Here is a 17738-nt window from a genome sequence, read left to right on the forward strand (position 1 = left end):
AGTGCTCTGGATTGAGACAAGTACACACTATAAAGGGATATGCTTTATTCATATTTCATGCCCCTGAGGATGTCAGATATAGTTTGGGTGGTGTTTGAGATATGTCATTCCTGGTCAGCTGGAACGTAGATGAAGTGCAAACCGGCCATTCCTATACAATACATGCTGATCTCTGTCTTCTTTGATTGACGAAACGCATAGGGAAGAGCCAACGGCGTGTGACGTATACACAGAGCGGAGGATGCAGTGGCCATCTTGTCGGTTGGTAACCAGCGTTTGTGGATAGAAAACGTCTACTTGCAAGCGACTGACGTGCTGTTGACTACTATTTTAAATGTAAGTTGCTATACTTCTGTACAATAAACTATTGTGAGTATACTGCATCATGAGAGGTGTTTTTCCCTGCATGACTCTATGACACCACTTGGAGCATTATAGAGGAACCACCGGGTGAACGCTAGGAGGACCTCACAGCCCCATTTGCTGTGTATAGGAGTTGCTGTTTATGTTGACCTATGTAAGGAGGGTCAATATGATCTGGTAAGAGGCTTTATGATTGGGTGCTGGTCCATTTACCACTCACAGAGGATTTTTTTCAATATATGGACACTTTCTCTGGTTTCACCCCTTTGGATATGGACACCTATTTATATTATTTGAATGATCTTTTATTACCGGTATATTCAGGATCTTGAGTTGGGTGCTTTTCATTCTATATGGCGACTGATTAAGCTTGGCTCAGCATATTACTATCTATACACTTTAAATCTAAACCTGTGACCAGGCTATGAACATTCAAGTGTTTACATATTCTTACATGCAGTAAATAAGCTTAAAACAAACCCTCACTGATTTCATCCTCAGCAGCTCAGTAGGATTGTCCATAGTCTGGCTTCAGGCTTACTTTAGGTAGGGTATCCCTCTCCGCATCAACGGCTCTGCGCCATACCTCCCAGTGCCAAGCTCCTGACTCTGAATGGGCAATGTATTAAAGTCTCATGACATCCAAGTGCACTTATTTCCATATTCCACTGACTTGACAAGCTAGTCTCACCTTACCAAACACTGTTTTATTTTAGATTTTGGAGGCTCTTACACACCTGAGAAGTAGCCAAACAGAAAAGGACAGAAACTGCAGACAGAATGAACTGACATAAATCACAGGGATTTGTGGGGAAAAAGATATGAGAGAGATCCAGGGAATTTTTCCCTAACTTGCAAATTATATTTTGCAACACAGATACGGCCCTGTAGCCCTAAGATTGGAGTAAAGTAAGCAACAAGCACCGGTCCCGTATACCATACTCGGTCTACCCCCACTGGACAAAGGTATTTTTACGCCAAAACTTCTTTTAGCCCCATCATGCACCTACCACATGGAACAAATTCCTAATTTGCCATGCATAATTTTCATACAGATACGGCCCTGTACCCCCAAGACTGGAGCAGAGGAGATACCACCCTGTTTTCCCTGAGACCTGAAACAGAGGAGGTAATTTCATCTTTCTGTTAAAAGCCCAATTATGTTTCTGTCCAATACACAATCCTTGGATATACAAAATAAATATATAATTCCAGGGACAGTTACCACTTTCATCAGGGACTCCGAATGAGGAAACCAGTTACTCTGGACCATGTGAGTACCCCTGAGAACTCTAAGTGGTTAAGAATTAATATATGTCATGGATATTTATGAAACAGCAATTTGGTCTTTCTAGTGCCTGCATCACTGTTACTCCTTTCCTTTGTGGGGATCTTGTGACTATCTTGGGAAAAAGAGGGGCATTTTCCACTAACAACGACCGAGAAACTGTATATACAAAAAACAAAATGTAAGCTATTTATTCAACCTAGATTACACAAACTAAGTATTTAGTGCATAATGACACTTACAATGTCTAAATATCATTCTAGATATGGTGATACCTTGAAAAAGGCATAGCCGCTTTAGGCAAGCCGAAACGCGTTGGGGAATTGAGACGCTCCCTGCAATATCCAATACCGACGGATGGCAGGATTTTTGTGTTTCTAAAGTCACCAATACTCACAGTGTCACTTCTTTACCTTCTTGCACTATCACGGATGGGTCTCTCACCCACCCTGCACTATATAATTTATGAAGCAAACATGTTGTAATTCATGTATCTTTTACGATAAAATCTAAAATCGCTTTTATGCTGATACGTTTTCTTTATTGCCTTAAAGTCCCACTTACTGGCCTGAGGAACCAAATAACTCTTTGTATACACTTTAAATCTAAACCTGTGACCAGGCTATGAACATTCAAGTGTTTACATATTCTTACATGCAGTAAATAAGCTTAAAACAAACCCTCACTGATTTCATCCTCAGCAGCTCAGTAGGATTGTCCATAGTCTGGCTTCAGGCTTACTTTAGGTAGGGTATCCCTCTCCGCATCAACGGCTCTGCGCCATACCTCCCAGTGCCAAGCTCCTGACTCTGAATGGGCAATGTATTAAAGTCTCATGACATCCAAGTGCACTTATTTCCATATTCCACTGACTTGACAAGCTAGTCTCACCTTACCAAACACTGTTTTATTTTAGATTTTGGAGGCTCTTACACACCTGAGAAGTAGCCAAACAGAAAAGGACAGAAACTGCAGACAGAATGAACTGACATAAATCACAGGGATTTGTGGGGAAAAAGATATGAGAGAGATCCAAATTTACATCAGAAAGCACCTACTGCGCTTTATGTGGTCCAAAGTGACGAATATCTCTTGATTAATGAGAGTGTTTTGTAGAATAGAAAAATACTATAATTCTACACAGATGGCAGTTTTTACTGAGATGCAAAATGCATTTTGGGATAAATAATCTATGGAAGTAAAGTTGAACATGACAAATGATATCAGCAGGATCTCACGTATATGCATATATCATCGCCTTGGAACTAAAATTCCAGGCAATAACTCACTGGCAAGGATAGTTTCACATGTTCTTAAACATATCTTTCTTTTTTGTCTCCTTTAACTCTGCCCAAAAGTGTTAAGTGGAATTGGCTCACTAAAAACTTTTTTTTGTTAAGATACAAAAAAAAAGTATTTTTTTTAATGAAATAATAAACATTAAAAAAAAAAAAAAAAGAATACATACAAAGTAATACTGAGCATTAAACATAAGCACTGAAAAAAAAAAAAAAAAACAATTCATGCAAAAGGTGAGCCTATAGCACTGCAAAATAGATTATCATCCATAACTAGATATAAATGAATGGTATAGTTAAAGCAGACTTTAGCCACTTCAGCTTTGGAAGGTTTTACCCCCTAATGACCAGGCCATTTTTTAGGATACGGCACTGTGTTGCTTTAACTGTCAATTACACAGTCATGCCACGTTGTACCCAAATACATTTTTTTTTTCCCTTCCAATAGAGCTTTTGGTGGTATTTGATCACCTCTGCGTTTTTTTATTTAAACAAAAAAAGACTGACAATTTTGAAAATAAAAAACAATATTTTTTAAATTCTGCTAAAATCATATCCAATAAAAAGATTTAAAAAATCTAATTTCTTTATGAGTTTAGGCCAATTTGTATTCTGCTACATATTTCTAGGAAAAAAATCCCAAAAAGCGTATATTGATTGGTTTGCACAAAAGTTATAGCCTCTACAAACTATGGGATAGATTTATGGATTTTTAATTTTTTTTTAATTGTTTTTATTAATAATGGCATCGAGCAACGATTTTTAGCTGGACTGCGACATTGCAGCGGACAGATCGGATACTTAACCTCTCTGGCGGTATGATTCTTTTGGATTTTTGGTGCTGAAAGCGGTACCATTATTTTGCATGTAATTCTTGTGAATGAGCAGCCCAAACCAACTGTATACATTTATTATATATATTATATATATATATATAATATGTATGTATACATATATTATGTATACATATATTATGTATACATATATTATATATATATATATATATATATATATATATATATATAATGTATACAGTTGGTTTGGGCTGCTCATTCACAAGAATTACGTATATATATATATACAGTGGGTACGGAAAGTATTCAGACCCCCTTAAATTTTTCACTCTTTGTTATATTGCAGCCATTTGCTAAAATCATTTAAGTTCATTCTTCTTCCTCATGAATGTACACATAGCACCCCATACTGACAGAAAAACACAGAATTGTTGACATTGTTGCAGATTTATTAAAAAAGAAAAACTGAAATATCACATGGTCCTAAGTATTCAGACCCTTTGCTCAGTATTTAGTAGAAGCCCCCTTTTGATCTAATACAGCCAGGAGTCTTTTTGGGAAAGATGCAACAAGTCTTTCATACCTGGATTTGGGGATCCTCTGCCATTCCTCCTTGCAGATCCTCTCCAGTTCTGTCAGGTTGGATGGTAAACGTTGGTGGACAGCCATTTTTAGGTCTCTCCAGAGATGCTTAATTGGGTTTAAGTCAGGGCTCTGGCTGGGCCATTCAAGAACAGTCACGGAGTTGTTGTGAAGCCACTCCTTCGTTATTTTAGCTGTGTGCTTAGGGTCATTGTCTTGTTGGAAGGTAAACCTTCGGCCCAGTTTGAGGTCCAGAGCACTCTGGAGAAGGTTTTTGTCCAGGATATCCCTGTACTTGGCCGCATTCATCTTTCCCTCGATTGCAACCAGTCGTCCTGTCCCTGCAGCTGAAAAACACCCCCACAGCATGATGCTGCCACCACCACCATGCTTCACTGTTGGGACTGTATTGGACAGGTGATGAGCAGTGCCTGGTTTTCTCCACACATACCGCTTAGAATTAAGGCCAAAAAGTTCTATTTTAGTCTCATCAGACCAGAGAATCTTATTTCTCACCATCTTGGAGTCCTTCAGGTGTTTTTTAGCAAACTCCATGCGGGCTTTCATGTGTCTTACACTGAGGAGAGGCTTCCGTCGGGCCACTCTGCCATAAGGCCCCGACTGGTGGAGGGCTGCAGTGATGGTTGACTTTCTACAACTTTCTCCCATCTCCTGACTGCATCTCTGGAGCTCAGCCACAGTGATCTTTGGGTTCTTCTTTACCTTTCTCACCAAGGCTCTTCTCCCCCGATAGCTCAGTTTGGCCGGACGGCCAGCTCTAGTAAGGGTTCTGGTCGTCCCAAACGTCTTCCATTTGAGGATTATGGAGGCCATTTTATGTGATTATGTGAGAACCCCACCAAAGAACAGCCAATAGGAGGTGCCCATGTCCACAAATATTGTGTGCCCTAACACTTTGCAGTACAGAAGAAAAAAAAAGACTTTGAACCAGGTGTGTCATGTGACCATGGATCTAGGTCTAAGAACTTTAGCAATTGAATTCTGTTTTGTTTTGTTTTTTTCTACTAGAGCAATTCGCTTGATGAGTGTAGAGGCTAAAATTTCGTTAGGATCCTTGACCACAACTAAACTTTAACTTAAAGAGGAAGTAAACCCTCCTCTGACACTTTTACCTATAGGTAAGCCTATGATAAGGCTTACCTATAGGTACTGTAAATACCTCCTAAACATGTACCGTTTAGGAGATATTTACCTTACATGCAGCCAGTGACGTCACTGGCGCATGCGCACTGAAGGGACGGCCGCTGGTGTCGTTTCTTCAGAGACCCGTGCCGTGACTGTCGGCTCCCGCGCGCGTGCGTGGGAATGACGTCACGGCGGCTCCTGCCAATCAGATGGCCGGATGCCGCGATCCCGGAAGACGGGCGACTGGACATGTCGCCTGTCATACAGGTAAGTGGGCGGCACGGCGGGGGCTCGTTCTAAGGTAAGTATTTCATAATGAGCTAGTATGCGATGCATACTATCTCATTATGTGTTTCTCTTACAGGTTGCAAAAAAACAAAAAAAGTTGTATGGGTTTACAACCTCTTTAAGTTTTAAAGCCATAGATTATGCTCAAGGTAATGATAATTTATCTAATTTACTTAATTTACATTTTGAGATGGGATTGATTACATTTTTATGGGTGAGGATTTCATTTTGTTACACACGTTTAACTTTTGATTCTTATCAAATCTTTTTTATGTGTGTAAAATTTCTGCAAAGCTCTTCTATGTCTTAGAGTACCATAACTTATTATAACTAAAAATGACTTACTGCTCCTTTGTGTATAGCCTGGCAGAATTTTTCCAAGATTGATTTGAAGAAAATAAAAACGAAATCTTCACGTAAGAGCCAAAAAATGATTCAAAGTACAAAGACCAGAGTATCGTTCTACTGCTGTCATCCTATTTCTAAAGCCAGATCGAAATGTATTATTTATTCCTCTTTGTATAACAGTAATGCAATAACACCATGTTTGTTTTTATATCACTGCCAAATAAAGATAACTTATGTAAGAATGGATTACTAATAGATTGTGAAATTTAAAATTGCCAGAAAATTCAAAGCTCCAAGGTTTACTTAATTTTTATAGTGATGCCTTAAACTAATCTTCTCTAATGTATACTAACTGGTGTTAGGGTATATTGTAAAAATGTGTCCATACTAAATTGTATTTAAAGCTAAAACTTTGTTTTTGGGACGCAATGGTAAAGGGTTAGAACCCATGTCAGGGTGTTATCGCTATCTGTGTGTTGTCACTGGAGAGATTCCTTCTTTCAACTTGTCCTGGTGACCAAACCCAAAATTTGGATTTTGTCCTTTTGTGTCTACAGCATAGGAATTGATGTGAAATGTCCTGAATAGGAAAGATTGCAAAAAAAAAGTGATTGTAGCGGTATTATTGCAACAAGAAATATTATTTTTTTCCAAAGGTCTTATACTCTGCCTACCACAAAACTGAACCATATACAGTAAAGCTGGCCATAGACAGAAGGAAAATCGGTTGATTCTCCGATCAACACAGACAGTGTTGACAGGGGAATCCCTCCCGTAGAACCATTGTGTTCTCTTGGCTATAATAGCTTCTAGAAATAATCACATGTAAAATACAGCAGGCTGGTTGTACCCAAGTTGATCGATTGATCAGCTTCATGGACTACTAATGAACCAGCTGAGATTCAAACCGTCTATGGCCAGCTTTACTCTCATATATGGAGGATTTCTTCACAATTGTTTTGATTGAAAAAATACAGGGTTGGTAATCATTCTCTACTCTATCTAAAATGAGAAAAAGTGTTGGCAATAATTAATGTGGATAATAGCAGTATGTATCACCTTTGGTGTTCACCTTTAGCCTCCAGAACCCTACTGTTATGCTGGCATTCTTTGGTACTCTGAAATAAAACTTCCTGGTAGTGTACTTACCCCTACCTCCCACCCAACCAATACATTCCTATTGGCCTATCATCATGATGGGTCCAGAGGGGACAAAGGTGCTGGGGTCAGGAATGGATGGACAAGTTTTGTTACTATCACAAAGTGTAGAAATAATACAAAATATACTCTGAGGGCGTCACCGGAAGTGACGAAACGCGTCAGTTTGGACCACATAGCGTCAATACGTCACGTAGGTGGAACGCAAGCCGGAAGCTAGCTCGCCAGTCTGTGAGGACAACGCACAGCCCGCACTGCTGACCACCAGTGATATGTTTTTTCTCTGCATTTGAACCCTATTTATGGGTAATAAACTATTTGAATCTTAATACTACTACACTATCTGGAGCCTTCTTTCTCCTTTTTACCACATTTGGTCGTTTACCCCGGAGCCTAAAGGAGCCGTCAGCCAGCCCATAGGACCACAAAGGGGAAACCTATTTAGCCCAGGGGGCTACTAAGCTCGATTGGTTTTAATGCCATATGGCATATAGGACCCACTAGATCTGGTAAGTGATCCAATCTATTCACTCACACGTGGCAAGGAATCGATGATACGGCCAATCACACCTAAGCATTTGCACCTTCGAATTTTGAAGACTCCCTTTCACTGAGGACTTTATTAACTTTTGAGCACTACAGTCACCGTTTATTCTGGACTATTCATACTCATTCATATTTTAATATTGTTGATTGTAATTGTTTTTTACCATTTTTATATCTAATAATATTTTATATTTATATCTCATTTTATATATCATTCACCAAGTCACTTATGCACATTATGGCACCTATTTAATTATTTATTGGGAGTTCTTGATGATTTATATTTATTTGTTCACTTGATAATTTTAACTTATATTTATAACACCTTTATTTGATTGATCATATATACCTATCACAGAGATTGGCATGGATATTGCTATCCATTAGTGATTTATTAGCAAGCGCTGTATTTGGCCTTTCCATAAGATCATTAATTTTTCACTATCACAAAGTACCAAAGCTTTGCCTGACCGAATTCCATTGTAATAGTAGGGTTTTGGAGGCTGCTGCTGGTACATGTAAGAACCTTTAGGAGCTTCTCCTATTTTCTTCCTTTTTGTCTATTTTTTTATAAATCTGTTTATTGAGGTTTTGAACAAAACAGATTAAACATTACAGACAAAAAAGAGAACACCAAAGAAAACATACTAACTTGATGTATGGCTCACATATAATAACTCAAAATCGGGTAGAAATCTTCCATAAGAGAGTCAGCAGGTTTGTTTCAGATCTTTGTTCAGACGTGAGAGACACCATTTCCATAGTAAATGTAAAAGTCTACATGGATAACATAGACCTACACATGACATGAGATGTATACAATACATTTTGCAGAAGTGGTTACAATATAGGCGTATACAACATATTTCACGGTGCTGCTTGAGATGCAACTGGTGCAGTTGTGGGTTCGGCTATCCAACTGTGCCATATCTTGTCATATTTTCTGGGGCAACCTCTTTGGTGATATGTATCCTTATATAAAGGGAGATTTTCATCTACAAGACGCTTCCATTGGGAAATAGATGGGGTGGGGGGGGGGTTGGCTTTTTCCATCGCATTGCTATTTGCTTCCTGGCGTAGAATAGGAGTAGACTGATCAGGGTTCCCTTTTGGTCTTGTTAACACATTATTTGAAGCCTTGTGTTAAATCTGGAAAATGCACAAATATACCTGTTAATCTTTCTAAAAATCGAATGAGCTGATGACTTTCTGTGCTCAATGCCTCAGAACACCTCACCACTCTGTTATGGAGAAAAAGAGGGTGGGTGTTTTGCAGTGCTGTCCTAGGTTGACAATAGTACTCTTTCATAGACACGGTACAGACAGTGAGTGTTGTCATGATAAGAATGGAAGTGTGTGACTGGAAGGATCAAAAGGGAAAAGTTACCAAATGCATCAATCACATCTAAGAACTAGAAGTTAGCAATATATTACATTTTTGTTTTGTATGTTTAGATACACTTTAAAGCAGGGGTGGGGAACCTAAGGCCCTGCCATTGGGCTGCCTCCAGAGGGGAAGAGGAGGCGTAAGGCCTCCTGATTACACATAGAGCGGGTTCCTCTGCTTACCCGGCACGGCTGCTGTCATACAAAGTCACGCCTCCTACCTATGATAGACAGCCCAGTGGTGACGTCTAGCACAGGAGTCGGTCCAGGAGGCGTGACTTTGTATGATAGCGCCCGCGTCAGGTAAGTAGAAGAACCCTGCTCTGTGTGTAATCAGGAGGCACTCTAATCCCCATGCGCTCTGCATTGATTGGGGGCACAAATCACTCTGCATTGATTGGGGGCACTAATCACTCTGCATTGATGGGGCACTCATCCCTCTGCAATAAGGGGGGCACTAATAACTCTGCATTGATGGGGGCACTAATCACTCTGCATTTTGAGAGGGGAAACCTGGAAAACCAGTTGCCAGTTGCAACATCAACATACCAGCTAACATCACACACCTCACCAAAGGTAAGCAGTTGCAGCCATCACATTAGGGGTGAGTTAATTAAATGCTTGACCAAATATAACAGGCACATTTTTAAGTTGATAATTTTGTACGGCCCCCGAATGATTTTAAAAATACCCAAATGGCCCTCGGCAGAAAAAAGGTTCCCCACCCCTGCTTTAAAGCCTAAGTTTACTTCATTTTTTTTTTAATTGGCTGAAGGAATGGTACTTACATTAAATGAGAAGTGTCCCTTATGCTGGTTGCTGATGTCTTATTTAAAATCTTCCATCCTCTGCCCACCCCCTATACCCTCACAATAGTAATCCTCTGGTGCTGCGTGGTTATTACAGCCACTGGACCTGTCATAGACATTCATTAAGAGCGAAAAAATTGCCTGCCCTTTCTGCTCCCTTCCTTCATTCATAGAAACTGGTGTGTGGATTCCATCAATGAAAAGTATTCTATGAACGGAGGACAAGCAGATGAATGAAAGGTCCACCTCCTTTATTCATAGAGTATTTTTCATGGCAGGGAAGCTATAGTACAGCTTCTGTGAATTAAGGAGGGGGTGGAAATGATGGGCATAGTTGGCACTCTTGACAAACCTTTATGAAAGGTCTAGTGGCTGTATTGCCCTGGGGTATGGGAATGGGCAGGGTACAGAACATTTAAACTAAGACAGAACCCACCAGCCCAAGGGACATATCTCATTGAATGTAGGTATTGTCCCTTGTGCTGATAAAAAAAGAGAAAACAAAACCTAGGCTTTCTCTACTACTCATGTCATATTTGTCAGATCAGCCGTGTGGCAGTATAATGAAAATGAAGAATATGTACAGCCATTGCGCCTTGTGATCTTGGTTTTATTTAAAGGTTGAATTCTTGTTGGTTGTAATAGGCAACAGTAACCTTTGGGTAGTTAGAATATAATTTATGGAATTCATACTGATTGTTTATATAATTTATAATCCCCGCAGAGAGAGAGTGGAAAATTGATTCTATGCTCAGTTACTTATATTGTCATTTCTCTCTGCTGCTGTCAATTAAACCTGCTCTTCCCTATGTCTGATCAGGACTCATCAAGGTACAAGAGCAGCGAAAATATCATATTGATTACTGTAACAGGACGGTCTGGATTTAAAAATTCAAACATACTTAAGGGAAAAACGATGACCATATCAGAGAGGAAAAAGGTTAAGTACTTCTGGATTATATCTGAATTCAGACATATATACTGTAGAAAAATGCAATGAATGCAGTTCTGTACTAATTAAAGGTATAATATTAAATTAAAATGTATATTACTATATTTTTAAATGTTGATTTTTGAATTGGTAGCAATCTCTAGTAATTCCTTTACTTCCAGTCCCTGTGTAGCCTGTGCATGGAATAAAGAGTGCAGTTGTCACCCCATGGATGTATGGCCAGGACATGGAGGTATGACATGGAGGTATGGCCAAGACATGGAGGCATGACATGGAGGTATGGCCAAGACATGGAGGCATTACATGGAGGTATGGCCAAGACATGGAGGCATGACATGGAGGTATGGCCAAGACATGGAGGTATGACATGGAGGTATGGCCAAGACATGGTGGTTTGAAATGGAGGTATGGCCAGGACATGAAGGTATGACATGGAGGTATGGCCAGGAATAAAATTTGTCAGAATCTCTAACCCTTTCACACTCTGTTACAAATGTGTTTTTGTGTCTCCCTTGAGATTTCCTAAAAGTAACACGGTCTCTTGTAAGCATCATTCACACAGATGCTTACATTGGTAGACCATGAATGTGCCGTGTACTTAAGAGGCTAGAGCCACCAAGTGCTGTGCGCAGTCAGTCAATTCATTTCCATGGGAGCGCAGCAGTTGCATGGACACAGCTGCTTGTCCTAATTTGACAGTCGTGCAGGTGAGCGGCCCCCAAACAGAGACAGTGTGCGTTTTGGGCCACTCACCGGTACCTGCATGGCTGCCAAACTGGGACATACAGCAGCTGCTTTCCCACAGACATGACTGGGATGTCTGCCTGCAGCACCTGGCAGCTGCAGTCACCTAAAGACCTGGCCCATTCATGGACTATGGGCTTAAAATACTCACATTCACAGAGCTTTGCTACTGTTTTTCCCTTTCACTGCTTCTGCTAATTACCAAGCATACTCTGGTGTTAGCGCTTAATAGGACCAATGACATCACCTTTCCTGTGAAAGTACTTAAGCTTAGTGATTGGCTCCTATATGTAAGCACTGTGTAATGGGAACAAGATAACATGCTAATACCCAGAAGGACTAAATATTTTTCAGCAGCTGAAGAGTGAGCAGCGGGGACCACAAAGGTGAGTATTAATATCTATTGGGGTGGGAGGCAGGGTTGGCCCAAGACATTGTGATGCCTGGGTCCAAGAATAAAATGCTGCCCCCCCCCCAACCACCCAAAAAGAAAAAATTACGCCCACCAAAAGGCCCCCACATCTATTATTTTATATCATATTATTTAAAACTAAAATTAAATTTATTAGGAAGTCATAATTTTATGAGTATGCGTGTCGAGGACAGTAGGGCAGCCTTTTTATAGGGCAGCAGAGCGGCTGCCCCTGTATGACACACAAAACTGCTGGGAAAAAAAATATTTGGTGTCAATTTGCTACCCCTCTCAAAGTAGTGCCAATGGACCCAGCGGGACTAATGGTAGGGCCGGCCCTGGTGGGTGGGCTTGTCACTTCTCATTGAATGGTCAAAGTCAGATGGTCTCCTGAATCACAAGACTATCCACACACAGATTCAATTGATTCTCTGGATTTCAGTTGTTGAAGCTTTGAAAATGTAAAGGCAAATTCAATCAAAATGGTATTTTCTTACTGATGTGATTATTGGCTAGCTGAAACACGTTGGGGGTTATTTACTAAAACTGGAGAGTGGAAAACCTGGTGTTGTTCTGCATAGAAACCAAACAGCTTCTAGGTTTTATTGTCAAAGCTTAATTGTACAAGGTGAAGTTAAAAGTTGATTGGCTACCATGCACAGCTGCACGAGATTCTGAGTGGAATAGATTAGGTAAATCTCCCCCAATTAGATTTCAGTGTAGTCTAGATTTGGCATTTACCTCCTTCCCACTTGTGCTATAGCCAAAAACGACTGCAGTGCGGGCTTATATTGCCGGGAGGGCATACATGACTTCCTCTTGTGATCACCCTTCCCATGCACCCCTGCAGCACGTGAGTGGCGTGCTTTGTAATCGCTGACTCCTTTGGACTCAGCTGATCATGGATGTCAACACAAGCCGGTTATCGGCTTTTCTATCCTCATGCTGACAGCGAGGGAAGAGAAAAAGAGAGCTGATAACCGGCTTGTGTTAAAGGGACATCAACACTGATAATCAGGGCACTGATTATCAGGGTCCTGATTATCAGTGCAGTTTCAACAGTGCCCACCAGTGCTGCCAATTAGTGCTCATCAGTGCTGCCAGTCAGTGCCTCCTCATCAGTGTCATCTATCTGTGCTGCCTATCAGTGCCCATTATTGCCGAATACCAGTGCCTATCAGTGTCACCTATTAGTGTCCATCAGTGCCACCTATCAGTGCCCATCTGTGCTGCCTATTAGCGCCATCTATCAGAGCCCATTAGTGCTGCCTATCAGTGCCCATCATTGCCACCTATCAGTGCAGCCTCATCAGTGCCCACCAGTAACACCTCATCAGTGCCCATCAGTGCCACGCATCAGTGCCCATCAGTGCTACCTATCAGTGCCCATCAGTGCCACCTATCAGTGTAGCCTCATCAGTGCCTATAGGTGCAGCCTACCAGTGCAGTCTCATCAGCGCACATAAGTCAATGAAAAAAAATTACCTGTTTGTTTAGCAAAAAAATAATTTTGGGGGTGATTAAATACCACCAAAATAAATCTCTATTTGTGTGAACAAAATGATACAAATTTCATTTGGGTACAGCGTTGCATGACGGCAAAATTGTAATTTAAAGTGTGACAGTGCTGAAAGATGAAAATTGGCCGGGGCAGGAAGGGGGTGAAAGTGCCCTGTAGGCAAGTGGTTAAAGAAGAATTCACATCCATTTGTTTTTAGTGCTCTAGCCCCAGGGCACAGTGTACTTGTTTTTTAAGCCTAACTAGAAGGTTTGACAGGGCACCCTGTGGCTGTCCGACTACGCAGTAAGGAAGTAGATGACGGCTTGATAACCAGCACTTGTCTAAGCTCTAAGCTCATGCCCAAGGCCCAAAGGATTTCCAAGGGGTGTAAGGCTACTACTCCCCCTTCTGCATTCTGCTTGCCAATGCCTGTATCAGGCAAGTGCATGGAGCCGCAGATAAGCAGTGGTTATCAATGTACTTCTCTCCTTGCTAGCTACATTGTCGGATGGCAGCTGCGGGCAAGGGAGGTGCCATACCCGACCTCGTAGCTAGGCTTACAAAGCAGGAAGGAACATGTAATACTTTGCTCCCGGAGAGAAAGAACACCTAAAAATTTAGGTGAGACTTCTTTAAATGCCAGTTTAGCAAATAAATAGATCTTGAAGGATCCACGGTACTCTGAGATAGTAGATAGGGTGGCAAATTAAGATGCAATGGGGTTGATTTATTGAGGGTGTGAAGGCTGTTCACCTTGAATAACCAATTTTTTTCTGGATTTTTTGCTTGCATGTGATTGCATGATAAAAGAAAAACAGCTTTATCCACTAAGCTCAGTGAACATTCAATTTGATAAATGATCTGCCTCTATACCTTTGAGGAAAAAACAACAGTGGCTCAGTAGCAAAATGGCCCTGGAAATTATTCAAAAACGTTGCCAACTCTAGCAAGGCTTGCGTTTTTATGGTTTTCCATCGTCCTCTTTCTACAGGTGCCTCTTGTGTGACTCTGTACTTATCTCCTCGGAAAGTTGAATGTGGGGTCAGAGGCTGTTCCCTGTAACCTCAGACTGAAATTCCAGATGCTTGCTTGGGACTCTGACTAGTCTAAGTTCATCAATTTCACAAAGCTGAGAATCAGCTCTGACTATGGCCCCGGCAGTGGCATTAATGCAGAACAAATTGAGACATATCCTCTGTGTAATTAGTTCCAGAATTTAAAAAGATTTACGGTAAAATAATAGAACGGGCTACAAATAACTGCTTCATTTTTTTTCTGGCTCGGCTCTTTGGTGGAAATAAAATGTGATGGCTGCATGTACACTGAAGGGGATTAGAAGCCACTAAGTCATTTGTAAAACGCCCTGTGCCTGGCTGTCTGACTCCATGCCGCAGGGATTAGTGTAAATACCCACATCATTACTGACACCTGAAAAGCTTGGTGGCAGCTAAAAGCTTACCAGTCTTATCATATAATGTACAATATTTATGGGTAGAGTTCTTGTTTATCTAAGAGGCAAAATCCCAGACATCGCAATAATCAGGAAAAATCTGAATGTGGCAAAACGGAATGTTTTTAGGTTTTACTCTCTACTGATGGAATGTTATTCATTAAAAAAAACTACAGTGTGAGTGGGGAAAATACTGCACAATGTCCACAAGATGTAGCTGAGGAGCACACTTATTTCCTTTGATACTCAGTGCCATCTAGTGGCCATATTGCAATATTTTCCCAATTCACTCTATTTTTTTAATGAATAAAATTCAATCTGAAGAGAATATAGCCTGGGAACATTCAATTTGCCCCATTTGCATAAAACAAATTCACATGCAGTTTTAATGGACAAACAAATATGTAATAGTTATAATGACACCCAAGTGTTTATAAAAGTGTAAGTTTTTTAGCTTTGGATGCAGTGTGGAAAGGTTAGAAGCCTTGTTGGGTAGTTTTTGCTATTCATTATGGCAAATCCAAAATGTTTAATTTGTCATAGGGACAGGAGGTAAGGGGAAATCTTCTAATGGGGGGGGGGGGCACCTGTTCTGATGAAGGAATATCTCCTCTTTCCTTGTACTTCTTGCTGTGTCACTGAAACAGAAAATGAAGAGAAATCTCCTACACAGGATGCAGTCAGAACGAAAAAAAATCCTGAGAGCAGTCTTAACCACTTTACCACCGGAGGATTTTGCTGTCTTACGTCTGGGCCACTTTTTGCGATTCGGCACTGTGCGACTTTAACTGACAATTGCGCGGTCGTGTGACTCCGTACCCAAACGAAATTTACGTCCTTTTTTCCCCACAAACAGAGCTTTCTTTTGGTGGTATTTGATCACCTGTGCGATTTTTTCTTTTTGCGCTATAAACAAAAAAAGAGCGTAAATTATGAAAAAATAACAATATTTTTCACATTTTTTTTATATGAAATTCCCCCCCAATAAAAAAATCTAAAAATCTAAATTTTTTTAAATTTTTGGCCAATTTGTTTTCTGCTACCTATGTTTGGTAAAATAAGCGTATTTTGATTTTGTTTTGGTTTGCGCAAAAGTTATTGCTAACTAAGGGAAAGATTTCTGTCATTTTTGGTGTTTTTTTTTAACGAATAATGGCGACGATCTGCGATTTTTTTTGCGGGACTGCGACATTGCGGCGGGGTACCAGTGACATTTCTACAGTAATCAGTGCTATAAATATGCACTGTTACTGTAAAAATGAAACTGGCAGGGAAGGGGTTAATTTTATTGGAGAGGGAGGGGTTAATGTATGCCTGGTGCTTACTGACATGTGTGGGGGGAGGTGACTGAGTGACACAGGGACAGATCGCATGTTCAGCTATGCTGAACCCTGCAATCTGTCACTGTTTGTCACTTAGGAGATCCGCCCGCTTTGTTTACACAAGCGGGCGGATCTCCAAACTCGATTCCACGATGATCGGGGAAGAGCGGCAGTGATCACCGCCGCTCCTCCCTTGGCCCGACTCCCGCTGTGACTGAAAACAGCGGGAGCGAGCTTCCAGCGGCGCACGAGCGCTGCCCACAAGGGGTAGGTCTACGTCGCTGGCCGGAATCGAGCCAATTTGCCACAGTATAGTCCCAGTGACTGGTCGGCAAGTGGTTAAAGGATAAGTCCAGGCAAAACCTAACTAACGCTAAACCTGTTCTGTGCCACATTCTAAACCTAATCTAGCTAACCCTGTAAAGCAAAAAATCACTGCGCTTACCTTTTCTGCACCCGATCCGGTCCGGTCTCCAGCAATGGAAGCTGTGTGCAGGAGAGGACGGACCATGGCTGTGAAATGAATGGGAAGTGACGTCACCCATAGACTTCCATTGTTGCGTGCCTCTACTGCACCCGCCTACACACTGAAGCCACCGCTGACAGGTCAGTGTTGGACCGGACCAGATCGGCTGCAGAATAGGTAAGTACAGTGATTTTTGCTTTACAGGGTTAGATAGATTAAATTTGGAATGTGGCACAGAGCAGGTTTAGCGTTAGTTGGCTGGACATCTCCTTTACCTATTTCTCTACTCCTAACTCCTAACCTAAAAAAGTTTCACTCACAGTACAGCAAACAAAAAAGGGATTGAGTTATTAAAAGTGTAAAGAGTGTTCACTTACAAAGGGAATGTTCACTTAGCTTAGTAAATAAGGTAAAGCTGTGTTCACTTTGGATAACCTGTCCTGTGCAAAGGAAGTTAAAAAAAAAAACCAGGGCTTTTTCTTGCACAAGATTGGATGATTAACTGCTCCACGCAAATATACTGCGGCAGGGTGGCTCGGCTGCACAAAATCACGTAGATCTATGGCGGGCAGCGGGAGGAGCTGTGGTGATTGCCGCCGGCCTCGCGCAATCGTCAGAGAAACTGACAGAAGACCCGCCTGCTTATGTAAACAAAGCAGGCGAGTCTTCTTTTACACAGGCAGGAAGAGATCAGGAGTTTCAGCTAGGCTGAAACCCCCGATCACTCTGTGCCTGTCACAGAGTCCCCCAGTGAGTAAGCATTGTTAGGCATACATTAACCTCTTTAATCACCCCCAGTGTTAACCCCTTCCATGCCAGTGTCATTTATACAGTAATAGTGCATATTATTTAGCACTGATTACTGTATTAGTGTCACTGGTCCCC

This window comes from Pelophylax lessonae (assembly GCF_965119305.1).
Source record: "Pelophylax lessonae genome assembly, chromosome: 10".
NCBI lineage: Eukaryota > Metazoa > Chordata > Amphibia > Anura > Ranidae > Pelophylax > Pelophylax lessonae.